The sequence below is a fragment of the Larimichthys crocea genome, chromosome XVIII (assembly GCF_000972845.2).
Source record: "Larimichthys crocea isolate SSNF chromosome XVIII, L_crocea_2.0, whole genome shotgun sequence".
Taxonomy (NCBI): Eukaryota; Metazoa; Chordata; class Actinopteri; family Sciaenidae; genus Larimichthys; species Larimichthys crocea.
In genome coordinates, this window is record NC_040028.1 from 2,091,375 (window position 1) to 2,106,759 (window position 15,385).

Here is a 15,385-nt window from a genome sequence, read left to right on the forward strand (position 1 = left end):
TTAGACGTAAATATGACGTCCACATTTGAACCTCATCTGGACGTCTGTTAAGGACTACATCTAGACGTCATCAGAACATGCAAAATAGATCCAAGATTTAGACGTCATTATTGGACCTGTTTTAGACCTAAATATGACGTCCACATTTGAACCTCATCTGGACGTCTGTTAAAGACTACATCTAGACGTTAATTTGACGTACAAAATAGATCCAAGATTTAGACGTCATTATTGGACCTGTTTTAGACGTTAATATGACGTCCACATTTGAACCTCATCTGGACGTCTGTTAAGGACTACATCTAGACGTCATCAGAACATGCAAAATAGATCCAAGATTTAGACGTCATTATTGGACTTGTTTTAGACCTAAATATGACGTCCACATTTGAACCTCATCTGGACGTCTGTTAATAGAATGTAATTTTGACACCTGAAACGCACATGTGTATCTAATCAACATGTGTACGGGCTAGTATTAACTAAAATATGTTTAATGATCACCATATTTGATTTTGTAAAAGTTTGTATTTGATTTTGTATGGATTTCAAAAAAGGAGATGAAAGACACATGATATAAATAAACGTGGACACAAAAGGTGATGCCTTGGGAGTATATTATATTTTATAATAGTTAATTAGGAAAAAATTAATTTTTACTGGTTTTCTCCAGAAAATATACATTGCCCTGCTGTAATAAAAATTGTGTACTACTTTTAACAGTAAAATACTACTACTAATAATAATAATTTATTTGGTTTAATAAACGTCACGTCATTCACATTCAGGTGTTCTGCCTGTAAGTACACCTGACAGAGTTGAGAAGTGCGTGCACATGCGCAGTGGAAATCTGCCGGTACTTTGGAGGCGGCGGATTTGAACGGGCCAATCAGCACACTGCATCTGAGGACCAGTCGGACTCTGATTTTGTACAGAGAGACTTCTCATCCACCCTTGTCCATCAGAGCTGCTCTCTTTCTCAGGTATGGAAATATTGCAGAACATTTCAGAAAGCGAATAGTTTAAATTGCACTCAGTTAATTGAAAGGAGATTTAAGGTGAAAAAAAGAGAGAAAAAAACGTTGTTTTTGCTGTATGCAAACCGTGGCGTTTAAGATGTATTCATGTAACGTATGTGCAGAAACAGTTAAATCTGTTAAAGCATTTGTTCTCCATTGCAAACTGCATAGCAATGAACTGAGGTGTATGTTCAAGTGTGTTGCAGCTAGTTGCAAGCAGGTGTGTACTGGTTATGCAGCATTAAAAGCGCACTTCTATTGTCATCATCATAGCATGCCAACAGTTACTCTGGACAGATTAAAATGCACAGTTTCACTTTGTGAACAGCAGTGTGAGGGGATAAAAGCTTTGGGTGTTCACTTGAAGGAGCATATAGTAGAGGGGCGCCAAGTAACTTGCCCTGTGAGAGGGTGCACCCGTGTGTTGAGTGTAAAATCTTCCTTTACCTCTCACATGTCGAGAAAACATAAAAATTGTTTGTGAAACAGGTAATGAAGATGCTCAGAGTGCTGCAAGTGCTACCACACAAGAATCCAGTGTGCCAGATGCAGAAGACACAGTCACAGGTGGACCAAAAGAGGTTGAGATGGAGGCTGTGCCAGCAACAACCTGCCTTATTGTGTGTGGTATGTCTGAACCAAGTTTACAATGTAGTTAAATGGTTGACACAGATGCACAGATCTGTAATATATATTTGTTAATGTTGTTTATTCTCAGGGTCCTCTTGCTTCACTGCTGACTGCTTCATGTTGAGCATTGATCAGAAGATTGTCAACGACCACATCACTGCCTTCCCTTGTGCCATCTGCCTCATGTTTGGCAGTTACTATTGCTTCAATATACACTGCCCAGTGGGACTGCGATCAACACTGGAGTTCCTCCGGAGGTAATTCATAGATACATACATACATACACACATACATACTATATTGACCAGCAAGATAAAGAAAATATTCACCATATAGATTCTAATGTTATTAGATACAGAAATAGAATAAATACAAAAGACATTTGAAATTGAAATAAAAATTGTGCCAAATATAAATGTACATAATTGAAACAGTGCCAATACAAACTGCAAATGTTTTGTGTTATTGTTTCTATGCTGTCGCTGAGCAGTGTTATAGTGTATATTTTTTATGGTCACGGGGACAGAAGAGTTCTTCAGTCTGTTTGTGCAGCAGGATAGGAACAAAAGCCTGTCACTGAACACACTCCTCTGTCTGGTGAACGTTCTGTGTAAAGTGTCACCCTGTCTGCCACAGAGTCCAGCTCTGTGTCCACCACGAAGCTGGATCTTGTGGTATCTTTCTGTTAAGATATTTAAAAACATATTAGACCCTGTAATATTTATCCTTTCTTCTTTCCTTCAAGGTGTTTCTTTTCAATAAATCCGGAGAGAGGAACGAAAGTTGAGCACAGCAAAAGGAGGATGTCTTTGCTGTGAACCCAGGAGTCCTCACACTCATCGCTGACCTTGCAGACCATGAGTGGACTTGAGTGGACCATACTTCGTGAGTCATGTGATGTGAGGTGTAATGTTGTTGTAATGTTGCAGTATGTATGAGTGTACACAGTGTAAGATGTGAACACTTTTTCCATCTTCATGTACAGCCTTGCAAATGAGGTGAGGTGGTTGTTTATATTAGAGACTTTTTTTTATATGTGTGTATATATAAATAGCAGATAACACTGATAACACAAACAAAAAGCAGGGTTCTGGTTTTATGCTGCACCACTGTCACAGCTTAATGAACCTGTGGTGATTTTACTGTTACAAGTTAAAAGATCTGAACAGCAAGAACAGTCAGTAGCATTTTAGCTTTTACTTGCTATTTCAGAAAAGATACAGTGCTGCCCACATCTGTTAGAAAGTTCTTATTACTGTGCATTTATGTCAATTTCATGTAGTTCTGTGTATTCGGTGTGTACACAGTGTTGTGATAAGTTTGTACAGCCTCACAAGTGTTCATTAAATGAAAAATTACAATGAAAAAGTTTGGTTTTTGGATGTTTTATGTACAGTGTGCTTATAGTTTCCCATGTTTTCACCATTAGACAAAAATGGTAACTTATTGTTTTTCTGCTCTAATCGATTGACAATTTTACCAAGTAAATTTGCACACTTAAATTTACAGTTAATCCTTTTGTATTTCATGGCACAAACTGTAATTTTCTTTAATGTTTTAATGTTATTTTTTAAGCAAGACAAGTTTTTTTTCGAGGGGTAAACACCTGTAGTTTTACAGAACATTATGGACGTGCAATTTCGACTGAATATGTACGTCAGGTGAACGTCCAAACTGGAGGTCGGCAGGACGTCAGAATCAGACCTCCATATGACGTCCGAAAAAGACGTAAAAAAACCTTTCATTCTGCACCTTCAGGCGACCTGATTTCGACGTGCAGTTTAGACTGAATTTGTGCGTCAGGTAAACGTCCAAACTGGAGGTCGGCAGGACGTCAAAATCGGACGTCCACATGACATCCGAAAAAGACGTAAAAAAACCTTTCATTCTGCACCTCCATCCGACCTGATTTCGACGTCCAATTCAGACTGAATATGTACGTCAGGTGAACGTCCAAACTGGAGGTCGGCAGGACGTCCGAAAAAGACGTAAAAAAAACTTTCATTCTGCACCTCTATCCGACCTGATTTCGACGTCCAATTCAGACTGAATATGTACGTCAGGTGAACGTCCGCAATGGAGGTCGGCAGGACGTCAGAATCGGACGTCCATATGACGTCCGAAAAAGACGTAAAAAAAACTTTCATTCTGCACCTTCAGGCGACCTGATTTCGACGTCGAGAAATTACGTTAAATATACGTCATTTCAACGTCTCATTGCGCAGTGGGCAGGAGCTTCGGGACTGATTCAAACTAAAGCAGAGACAGAGCAGGAGACATTAGCAGCGTTTCTTCGCGCTGGACATACTGTGTCGTTTTGTGGATTTTTTTTGCTACTCCTTGGGGGCTAGCTCTCCGAGTTTTCATCGCACAGTGATGAGACACATATCTTTGTAAGATATATTTTAATTTTTTCCCGTGCCGCGCCTCCCCTGAAGTCCTCTGGCGCCCCCCAAGGGAGGCGCGCCTCACACTTTGAAAACCGCTGACATAAGAAGGGATGACCATTTTAGAAGAGGGATGATTTTGACCATTTATCCCCACAGGAGGGATGCCATCCCCCCCCATTCCCCCTCAACTCGAGTACTGTGGGTGCCCCCCTCACAGGCACACATATGTGTTTTATTGTTTGTTCGCTTTGTTTTTTTATATGGAGATCTCCCTCTGAGCTACATCCAGGCCCAGAGGAGGGTGTTGGCTCAATGCAGGTCATGTGCTTGTCCTGCCTTGGACCACTTCCAAACCGGAGGGAGTCTGTCTGCTGAGGAGTAGCATCCTTTGTTTTCTTGTTTGTTTGATTATTCATACAGAGGACCTACATGTAGGAGGAAGGGTTTGACATTTCACTGCTAAACAAAGTGACAAAAAATATTTGAATCTCTAATCATTCAGGAAATCATGTGCTGTCCCTCCACACTCGCTATTCATCCAGCCAGTGTCAGCTGTCTGAGTACAAGATGTGGACTGTCACTGAGGAATGCTAAAATCGTCAATACTGCAGCATTTTGCCCAACTAACAACTCCGAAGAAACTTTAAAGATGCTCATTTTAGTTTCAGTTCGACTTTAAAAGGGAAAATCCAAACCCCTTTAAATAGACCTAATTAATTCATCTCAATCAGCACTTTATTTATAATTAACAGAGGTTTCAAATATTTCCAATCAGTGTGTAAATCAACAGCCAAGGTGTTTGATGTGTTTTTAGGGACAAATTAAAGATGAATTTATTCTTATTTCATGTGTGAGTGACACAGAAAAAGAAAGAAATGAAAAAGATCCCAGTAGCATGTCTTTGGTTAGCTGCCACATGACACGCTAATCCCCTTTTCCAGGTCTTCTTATCTGTACATAAAGTGGTGGAAAAGAAAAATACTGCTACAGATCCAGATGTACATGCAAGCACAGCTGCCCAGCTGCTGTCTCCCTCTCTCTGTCGCCGTGCGGCATGTTGGTGATCAGTCTGACAGACGGAGACTAATTCATCCAGGTGATAAGGCGTGTCATTGGCTCTTTGTGCCCCCGCGACCGTCGCTACTGTGCTTAATTTGACCTGCTGCATGTCGCTGAGCGCTCTGGTCAATATTAGCTCTGCATCCACTGACTCAAAAGGACATGTTTGTTCACCCCCCCCCCCCCCCCCCCCGCTCCCTTCCACAACAGAAAACAAACACACACTTTCAACACACACTCACACACGGGCACATAATAGTATGGAACAGTCACTCAACAGTCAACAGGCCCAGAGCCAACAGCAAGAAAAAAAAAAAAAACACAGTAACAGCAGATGTTTGATAAAGGAGTGTTGGAGCCGGGGGTCACATGGTTTAACATTTCATAATTGACTGAGAGCTGGACACGATGCATCAAACCAACAAATCATCAGCATACACACGTATCCTCACAGAAACTGTTTGAATTATCTGAAATAATAATAAATAGTTGTTTCTTGTTTTGCATCCCATAAAGCTCCAGTGTGTCAGATTCAATGGGCTCTATTTACAGAATATGACAGAAATGGGATAGAATATTCATAACTATGTTTCCATTAGTGTATAAATATGAAATATAAAAAAGCTCATGATAACCAACATCCCTGTTAAATTATGAGCAGCTCAGGGGGGGAAAACACTTGATGTTAGGAGCCTTGTTGTCATTCCACATCCAATATATAAGGATGTTTGACAGTGACAGACATTTTAACAAAAACTTCAGCAAAATGTGTGGAATTTAATCTAACGGAAATCATGCTGGAATGACGAGGAAATAAATTTTCCCATTCTGCCTACATTCCATGAATGCAGTATATCTGAGGTGGGAAGTAAAGCCAATGTGCAAATACCAAAAACTGCAGTTCCTCTTCTTGTCCACTTGAGTCTGGCTCCAGAAGTGAGTCAGTCTCCATAAGTCCCCATGTTCAAATGTCCAACTTCACAGCAGAAATAAACATGTTTACAGCCTGGTACAAAAAACAGTTTTGGTCCCTATACTGTAGCTAATTTCCCTGTTCATGACAACTGTACTGAGGGTGAGTTTTTACATAACTTAAAATTAGCAGAATACTACTTTGATTGAGCGTTGTCACAAGTGGCTTGTTTGAGCAACCAGGCTTCATTCAGGCCACCTCAGCTCCACCCAAACTTCAACTCTTTTCCATTTTTTGGATTAGTTGGGAGGCAGTGATGATGATGACCAGAGCCACCACACTAAGGTTCACACAATTCTTCAGATACCTGTGGGTGACATCCAGGTTTTATACAGTCCAGAATGGACAAACCAAAAACTGGCTCTTGATAGGGCCTTTGAGTCATAGGACCATAGATCCTCCTTCATGCTGGGAAGGAGAGGGTGAGGTGAAGGGAATCTACAGCTTTACTAAATGCAACACACTGGTCCTTAAATGTAACGCAGAGAAACAGCCTTACTGTATCCGTGTATATAGATGGGTTGTCTCTCATGGCAGCATGAAAACAATACATTTCAAGTTGAACAGCATTATTAATTACATTATGATGCAGGAAATTTAATGTAACGATCTCTCAGAGGAAAAATTGAGAAGAATCATGTTAATCCCACAGTCCCATCTGATGTTAATACCACTTACCATCAACCCTCAGCGGAGTGCCGGCATAATTAATTGTAAATTCAATTTACTGAAGGTTTGATATTGATATTCAAGGAGTCCACTGCTGAATCTTTCTCAAACAAAAGAAAAAATCCTCATGAATTCTGAAAAGTTCTTACATATATAAAGTAAAAACTAAATCTGATAAAGAGTATTTCAGAGTATGCAACTTCTAAAGTCAGTTTTGTAAATGATTCATGAGGAAGGAAATACATCCGCATGGGGCTGTGGTTTGGAGGTAGAGCGGGTCGACCGGGTCGTCCACTAATCAGAAGATTGGCGGTACGATCCCCGGTTCGATCGCCTCCAGTCTGCATGTCAAAGTGTCCTTGGGTAAGATACTGAACCCCAAATTGCTCCTGAAGGCTGTGCCGTCAGTGTATGAATGTGTGTGAATGGGTGAATGAGATACGTCCTGTAAAGCGCTTTGAGTGGTCGGAAAGGCGCTATGTAAGTACAGTCCATTTACCATCCAACACATCTGTTAGAGCTCAGTGATGGGAAATACTGTAAACATGACTCTTCTTTGTTTACAAGACAATTTCACAGGACACTTCCTCTGACCATAAAGAGACTACGACACTGAATCCCAGCATATTAATAGAAACATATACTCAAATGATATTTCAAGAATAATTTCAAGAATCAATCAAAATTGAAGACGAGAGTCAGAACACGCCGAAACAACAGTAGCCTCTTCTGCAAATTCAAAGGTTGAAAATGACTTTGTGTTTGTCGTTACACAGCCCATGTGTGTGTTTAAGTGTCTAAATCCTATATGAGGATTTATGGTGGGCGGGTGGGGGCGGGCTGTGTGAGTGTTTCAGCTCATATCCTGTTTGTTTAGACTGCGCGGCTCTACGAGGGCAGCAAGGTAGCGGCTCACTGGGTTTAGATTGTTTGTCATTTGGCATTTCAAGTGGAACTAACAAGCCTATAAAATGGTAACGAGAGGAAGACGGGAGGAGGGGGCGGAGGGGCAACCTGGAGAAGGGAGAGAGAGACAGACATTTAGAGGAGGTGGGAGGAAGGAGAGAGTGAGAGAGCAAGGAGGGAAGAGGTGAGGAGAGAAACAAGAGATGGATGGCTGGAGACAAAGGCTAAGAGAGAAAATGAGAGGTGTAGGTATGAGAGATAGGAAGAGGTTGAGTGGGAGAAATTTCATGTGAAATTGTTTGTGAGATTTGGTAACAATATCTGGTTATTTCATGCTCGCGTGGATCTTCACCCCCTCCTCTGACTCCTCTCTGATTATTTCTCCTCTTTTCAGTCGAGCAGCAGTGATAGGATGCAGTCGGGGCATTGAAGCCAAATCTGAAAGGGTCAACGGAGTTTCACGGTGAACAAACACCTTCCAAGAAGCAAAAAGCAGCAGCAGCCAGAGACATGTAAGCAAGGCCACGTACAGTCCAGGAGTCCCCCAACAGCAGTCTGAGTCTGAAAAATAAAGCATTATCACAGCTTCAATAAGTGATGTTTTGTTACAAAGAATATTAAATCATAAACTAGAAAGTCAACAGCAGCACCAAATCCACTGACAATTCTTATATATCTCCATGTGTGTTAGGCTACTTTTAGCACGCTGTTTTGTTTTTGGACTGCTTTAGATGAATGACAGAGTTACCACCTACACTCTGTCTCATTCAATACAAATGTCACGCCAAGAGGGAACAGAGAAAAATACAGCTATGTTCTTATGTACTCTAAGTCTCCATGAAGTCAAACTGATGACTCATTCAAACGAAACAAAACTTTACATCCATTAAAACGCTTCCTCTCTTCTGACACCGCCTTAGCAGAGTGCTTCCTGTTTGATCCAGTCTATGAGTGACTGTGAGGGCTGCTACAGTCATCTATGTCTGGGCCTCACTGATTACTGTACAAAAGCACAACTTTACAACTTTATTCAGTGATTTTAAAGAAACTGGATCAGATTTTATACACAATATTTTTGGTGATGTCCTCCAGCTGCTGAAGCTGATCAGCTTCAACTCAAGTTTCCTGTTGAACAGATAGCTTTCACCTAATTGCATGCTAAAGTAGGTAACTGCTAATTAATTGCTGCTAACTGAATCTGCCATTAGCAACAGAACTGGGCTCAGCAGCCAGAACAGAAAGGGTATCAGTACGGGCAATAATGTTACAATACAGAGGTGATTTACAGATTTTCCTGACAGAAAGATTGCTAAGAAGTAAACCACTAACTGTCATTAGCTCTGTCAGCTGTGTAGCTAGCCAAACTAACTCTGGGAGCCCTGGGATGCCAGGAGCCTAACCCGGCAAGAAAACTGACCACTGCTGGTTTTAGAGATTGTGTTCAGTCCCAGGTCTGGCTGTTCACTGGAAGGAACAAGAAAAGATAGTACCTCGCGCATCATGCTCGGATTACTTTCAGTTACATTGCGCAGGCATAGGCGAGAGGAGGGGAGGGGGGTGAGCGCGTGAGACTGAGATACAATGAGCTACATGAAGCACTAAAAAAAAGTTCTAGAAAGAAGTAAGTACCTCATTGTTCAGACAACACTGAAAAATTAATATGGAATGCTTGAGCAACACTGAATCAGTATAGTTCCGAGTTTGTTTCTAATAGCTCTAGATGTGAATAACCTTTAGCACCCGAGCCATTGAACTGTGCAAGAGTTCTATAATTAGCCCATCAGAACAAACAGTTCATACATTACAACAGGGCAGGGTGATGAATGCCTGCGCAGAGATAAAGCATCAAACAATGAAAAACGACCGTTCAGTATGTAGAGTGAGCAGCAGTTTTGAAAATGTCTTCCTGTCCTCTCTACAGGTCGTTTGCAGGCCTCTTTTGTGGACTGCATAGGTCACTTTTAATTATAAATCTGAATATCAATGATCTCATTGTTTAACAACCTCTTTTCCGCTTTAATCCTCTCAATGCTGGCAACCGCCTGTCGTCTTATTATTATTTTTATACACAGTATTGCGCTGTGGTGGGATATATTGGATTTAAACGAGCCGTGGAATGTTTTAAACCACCCACAAGCACCTCACACTTGAAGTGACATTATTATGTTTGTTTTTTAACAGTGTTTTAGCATTGTGTTTTCTGTCGTTCATTTTTCTTTCACTTCAGTTGCACACACAAATAGTTTTTCATAAAGTTGTCAAGTGATTTGACAGGATCAGTCCTGGTGCAAGTACTGTTACACTTGCATGCCATGAGATGAAAATGGCTCAAATTAAGCCCAAGACGTTTGCTTAATCATGGAACTTTGGAATCTGCTTTGAGAACGTGGTGTGATCGTAAGGAAAAAAGAGAGACTGCCCCACACATCTGGTGCATGCTTACAGCGAACATCTCTATAGTTGGAACATTTTGGGAGCCGCAAAAAACAGTTGCAGTTGATTTAAAGGAACTGTAGTTTGGGCATCTAAACGCACCTTCAAAACCACAAGAATAGCTTGTTTGCTATAAAGGGGGGGCGGGCGAGGGTAATATTAGTCTCAAGAAGTGTTTATGTCTACCTGATGAAAGTTGTTAGGTCTCTAACCAAAACTTGAGAAAAACAAATCTGTACGGATCGGGATGTTCATTTGTCTTAATTAGCTTATTGCTAATGTTGCCCTGCCAATGAAGTGAATGAACAGGCAGGAGGTGTTTAATCAGAGTTTGTTTTGCTGACAACAACTTGCCTGCGTGAAGCATGAATGACGGAAAGATGGCTAAATATTAATGTGGAGCTGTGGCGGCGGAACTCTCTGTTTGGTTGTGTTTTTTTATTTTGAGCAATCCCTTACCATCTCTTATCTGACTCACTGTGTATTATTAAAATATTGATTAACAGAGCTTTAACATTGAATAAGCACACTACACACAAACACAGTGGTATGATGTGATTTGATTGGTCATAGGCGATTCCAATCATAAAGCACAGAGCGGAAGGAACGCGTCCCTGGTTTTTGATCCATAGGAAGAGAGCGATCCCCGAACATGAAGGCTGACTTATTATCTTTGATGGAGGGAAATGCTGCAAATCTCAAAGCAAGCAATCGCAGTGTGTAATAGCAACACATAATAACTCTGTGGTGTATGGGTGTAGGTAGTGCAACAAGCGGTAGGGTAAATACGAGCTGTGTGTAGGCGTGTGTGGTGGTGTGTTATGCTAATTAACAAATGAAAACACTGAATGGCCTGTGCATTCATACAAAAGCAGTGCCCACACTCTCAACACCACACATGCCCCACACATGTTAGCTCCACCACTCTCTCGCACACACCAGGAGAATTTTTTTTTTTATGTCTTTGATGTTCACTGGTAGCGCACCTGTTCTCTCCCCTTTGGATCTCAGCACTCAGGCTCATCCCCGTGCTTCTGTGAAGTTTAAAAAAACGTCATTTTGGGATGTTTTTTGCTCTCTCCGACATCTCCTTCTCGGCAGGAAATAGAAAATGTGCAAACACTTTGGCCAGGAAGAGTGTTATTCCATAGGGAGGGGGCTTCATTGTTACTCCTCACTTGTTTTTTGTGTTGGAAAAGTGTGAACTGTTTTTCAGGCTTCGGCCACAGAAACATCTTCCAATGAGAATTGTGCTTGTGTCTTGTAAAAGGATGTAGCAGGAGTCTTTCTGTGTTTTGTTATCTGCTCCCGTCTACGCACCCAAATGCTTGTTTCCTGTCAAGGAATTAGAAACGAGCTCCCTCCCTTTTGTTTTGCTGAACCATAGCAAGAAGTTGTTTTTTGGGGCAGGTGATTTAAAATGAATGTAATTAGAGGGTCATCCAACATTTCTGCCTCACCACAGCTGTGGTTTCAGACCGTAATTTAGATGTATGCTTTGTCTAAGTCAACGAATGAGCAAGCAAGTATGTTTTTAATGCAGGAAACAGGATCTCCAGAGGCTGCTGTTAAACTTCATATGCAGGTGGCTCGAGAGTTGCATGTTAGGCTTCAACATTTCTCACTAACAAGGACAGTTAGGAGAGGCACAATATGTGAAGCAACGTTTTGAATGTTGCAATGAGTAATTTGTCATCAGAGCTACTGAATTGTTTTCAAAATCACATAAAAATTAGATCTGTCAATGGCAAGCGTGCATGAAAGAATATGCAACCATTTTGGGAAGAACCATAGAGTATACTGAAGAGGCTTTCTGATATTGTTTGTGTGAATATCAGATTAAAGATGATGAATGTGTATGCCTCTACAGTATGAACCAGACTTTTGTGGGGAGACTGTGTCATGTTCAAATTATGTGAGCTAACAGCAATAGGTTAGAAGATACAAGAAGAGTTTTTTGTGTGCTCCTTGAACTGACTAAATTACATTACACAAAGGATGGTATACTTGGTGATGGGGAATGGTGTGCTATATCTTTGGAATGTAGTGATAGGTCAGTGCTAATATTCGCACTACTGTGCATGGCAAACATAACAGAATAGGGGGATAAATGATGGAACATGCGAATGTACTTGCAATATTTATAGATATGTGTGTACTGTAGCTGCATATTTGATCTACAGGTCACAGCAATCACATGTATGTTGTGGTCTACATCAGTGGGTTGGTAAATTCATTGTCTTTTTGGGCTCAGTTTTCAGAAAGTATCCTTTAATCATTGTCATAAACCCAGTGTCAACCAGGCAGATCCGAATGTAAATGCCATTAGCGAATAAGGCTTATTTTGGGTCCCTAAAAGAAAAAAAACTGTAAAATGGCAGGAATACTGTCATTTTGAAGTAATGCATTGGCATCATTCTAACAGAGTAGCTTTCTACTCTCTCACTTGTGAAGCAGATTACGTAATTGTAGATACAGATAGCACTGCGTGTCACAGATTCAAACATATTTGATATGACCTGAGATCAGACTGACTCTCCATATCCCTGCTCCAATTTTTGGCCACCAAATGTACAGTCAGGTTTTCCAAATCTGGTTATCAGAATGTTAAATCAAAGAAAATCAGTTGGGCCCAGTATTCCTCTAGTTTTTCTCCAACATTTTATCTCTATCTTTTGAAATGTTTTGAGTTGTTTTGAATTGAAACTCTGACCTTTCTCTTCCGGCCGCCACAGATCATTGCATAGCAGCATATGGACGCTCTGTAGACTGGTGGGTCATATGGGGTGCCTGCTCTTACGAAATGCTGGCTGGACAGGTGAGTGGTGTCACCAAGCGACAACCTCTGTATTCTGGAAATGAATCAATGTGGAAGTTAGAAAAACTGTATCCCTTGAGGCTGGCTACAGAAAATTTTCAACGCTCCATAAGTGCCCATATTAAACTGCCCAACGTCACAGCATAAAGTAGCATGGTAGCAAAAAAAGCTTTTGGGCGCTCATGATCATGACAACTGTAGTGAGCTCAATTGTTTAAACTCACCATTCAAATTATATTAAGGGCTTAAAGTGATGCATAATTACAGTGTGGCCACTTTGAATTGTACAAGGTAGGTACCTTTAGGCAGATAGCCTATTATGTTGCCTTTTTATGTGAGTGCCTGCACACAAGGTCATTCGCAGGCTACGTTATTTCTACAGTGAAGTTGGCAGAGGCCTAAATGTAGGCTCATGTGGTGAATCCTAAAGATCTTCCCACCAGCACTAATATAAACATTGACATATAAAACACAACACAACCTCCACCTGCCTCTTTTCAACGTGTAACCTTTTTGCCGTCTTTTAACATTGTTAGTTGAGCGTACTTTTGACCGCATGTTTGACCAAATCAGGGTTTAATGGGCACCCTGTAAATTCTAACAATTTATCACAACTAACAATTATTGAATGGTTTTTGGAACTGAATTGCAGATTTTACACAGCAAAGTCCTTATGAGTGTGAGGAGTACTGCGGAAAGTGAAAAAAGGTTGGAAGTTTTTTTGTGGGCTCTGTGGGGAGGTATACAAAATCCATAAAGTTGTCACTGGAGCATCGTCGGTTGGAAAGGAAGACTACAGTTTGCAAAGAAATATCTGGTGGGGAGCGTGGACAAGTTATAGGAGTGCAATGTCAAATAGGGGAGGACTCTTGGATAACAAGACCTGCTTGTCTTGGAATTGAATGATTTTCTGTTGTATGTGCACCAAGAAAAAAAAAAAAAAAAAAAAAAAAAAAAACAAAAAAAAAAAAAAAAAAAAAAAAAAAAAAAAAAAAAAATAGTTTTAGTCCAGCTGGGCCGGGCGAAATAGGTGCAAGAAACAAAAGGCAACACAGGGGGGGCGTGGCATGGCTTCTTGAGCCAGCATTTGCGAGAGGGGGGGGGGGGGGGGGGGGGGGGGGGAACCGCCTGCTCTCCAGCCAAGTAGCTGCCAGCCTTTTTCTTTTGCTATTTTAGTGCCTACATTTGTGCACAAAAGTGAGCACTGTGTCTCGGATGCACACGGAAAATCTCCCTTTCCATTAATGTGTAAGCCAGATGGTCCATGGCAGCATGAAAACAATACATTTCAAGTTGAACAGCATTATTAATTACATTATGATGCAGGAAATTTAATGTAACGATCTCTCAGAGGAAAAATTGAGAAGAATCATGTTAATCCCACAGTCCCATCTGATGTTAATACCACTTACCATCAACCCTCAGCGGAGTGCCGGCATAATTAATTGTAAATTCAATTTACTGAAGGTTGATATTGATATTCAAGGAGTCCACTGCTGAATCTTTCTCAAACAAAAGAAAAAATCCTCATGAATTCTGAAAAGTTCTTACATATATAAAGAAAAAACTAAATCTGATAAAGAGTATTTCAGAGTATGCAACTTCTAAGTCAGTTTTGTAAATGATTCATGAGGAAGGAAATACATCCGCATGGGGCTGTGGTTTGGAGGTAGAGCGGGTCGACCGGGTCGTCCACTAATCAGAAGATTGGCGGTACGATCCCCGGTTCGATCGCCTCCAGTCGCATGTCAAAGTGTCCTTGGGTAAGATACTGAACCCCAAATGCTCCTGAAGGCTGTGCCGTCATGTATGAATGTGTGTGAATGGGTGAATGAGATACGTCCTGTAAAGCGTTGAGTGGTCGGAAAGGCGCTATGTAAGTACAGTCCATTTACCATCCAACACATCTGTTAGAGCTCAGTGATGGGAAATACTGAAACATGACTCTTCTTTGTTTACAAGACAATTTCACAGGACACTTCCTCTGACCATAAAGAGACTACGACACTGAATCCCAGCATATAATAGAAACATATACTCAAATGATATTTCAAGAATAATTTCAAGAATCAATCAAAATTGAAGACGAGGTCAGAACACCCGAAACAACAGTAGCCTCTTCTGCAAATTCAAAGGTTGAAAATGACTTTGTGTTTGTCGTTACACAGCCCAGTGTGTGTTTAAGTGTCTAAATCCTATATGAGATTTATGGTGGGCGGGTGGGGGCGGCTGTGTGAGTGTTTCAGCTCATACCTGTTTGTTTAGACTGGCGCGGCTCTACGAGGGCAGCAAGGTAGCGGCTCACTGGGTTTAGATTGTTTGTCATTGGCATTTCAAGTGGAACTAACAAGCCTATAAAATGGTAACGAGAGGAAGACGGGAGGAGGGGCGGAGGGCGCAACCTGGAGAAGGGAGAGAGAGACAGACATTTAGAGGAGGTGGGAGGAAGGAGAGAGTGAGAGAGCAAGGAGGGAAGAGGTGAGGAGAG

General features: G+C 41.1%; 2 long non-coding RNA genes across 2 annotated transcripts; both read left to right on the plus strand.

Annotated features, from left to right (window-relative positions):
- Positions 1 to 839: 839 nt before the first annotated feature.
- LOC113748181 (uncharacterized) lies at positions 840 to 1,816 on the plus strand. The gene is made up of 3 exons (XR_003464180.1): positions 840 to 983; positions 1,509 to 1,646; positions 1,738 to 1,816. It is a non-coding gene; the product is annotated as an uncharacterized LOC113748181 (long non-coding RNA).
- A 3-nt stretch (positions 1,817 to 1,819) lies between these two features.
- LOC113748182 (uncharacterized) lies at positions 1,820 to 3,007 on the plus strand. Its single transcript, XR_003464181.1, has 2 exons — positions 1,820 to 1,906; positions 2,395 to 3,007. It is a non-coding gene; the product is annotated as an uncharacterized LOC113748182 (long non-coding RNA).
- The last annotated feature ends 12,378 nt before the right edge of the window (positions 3,008 to 15,385 follow it).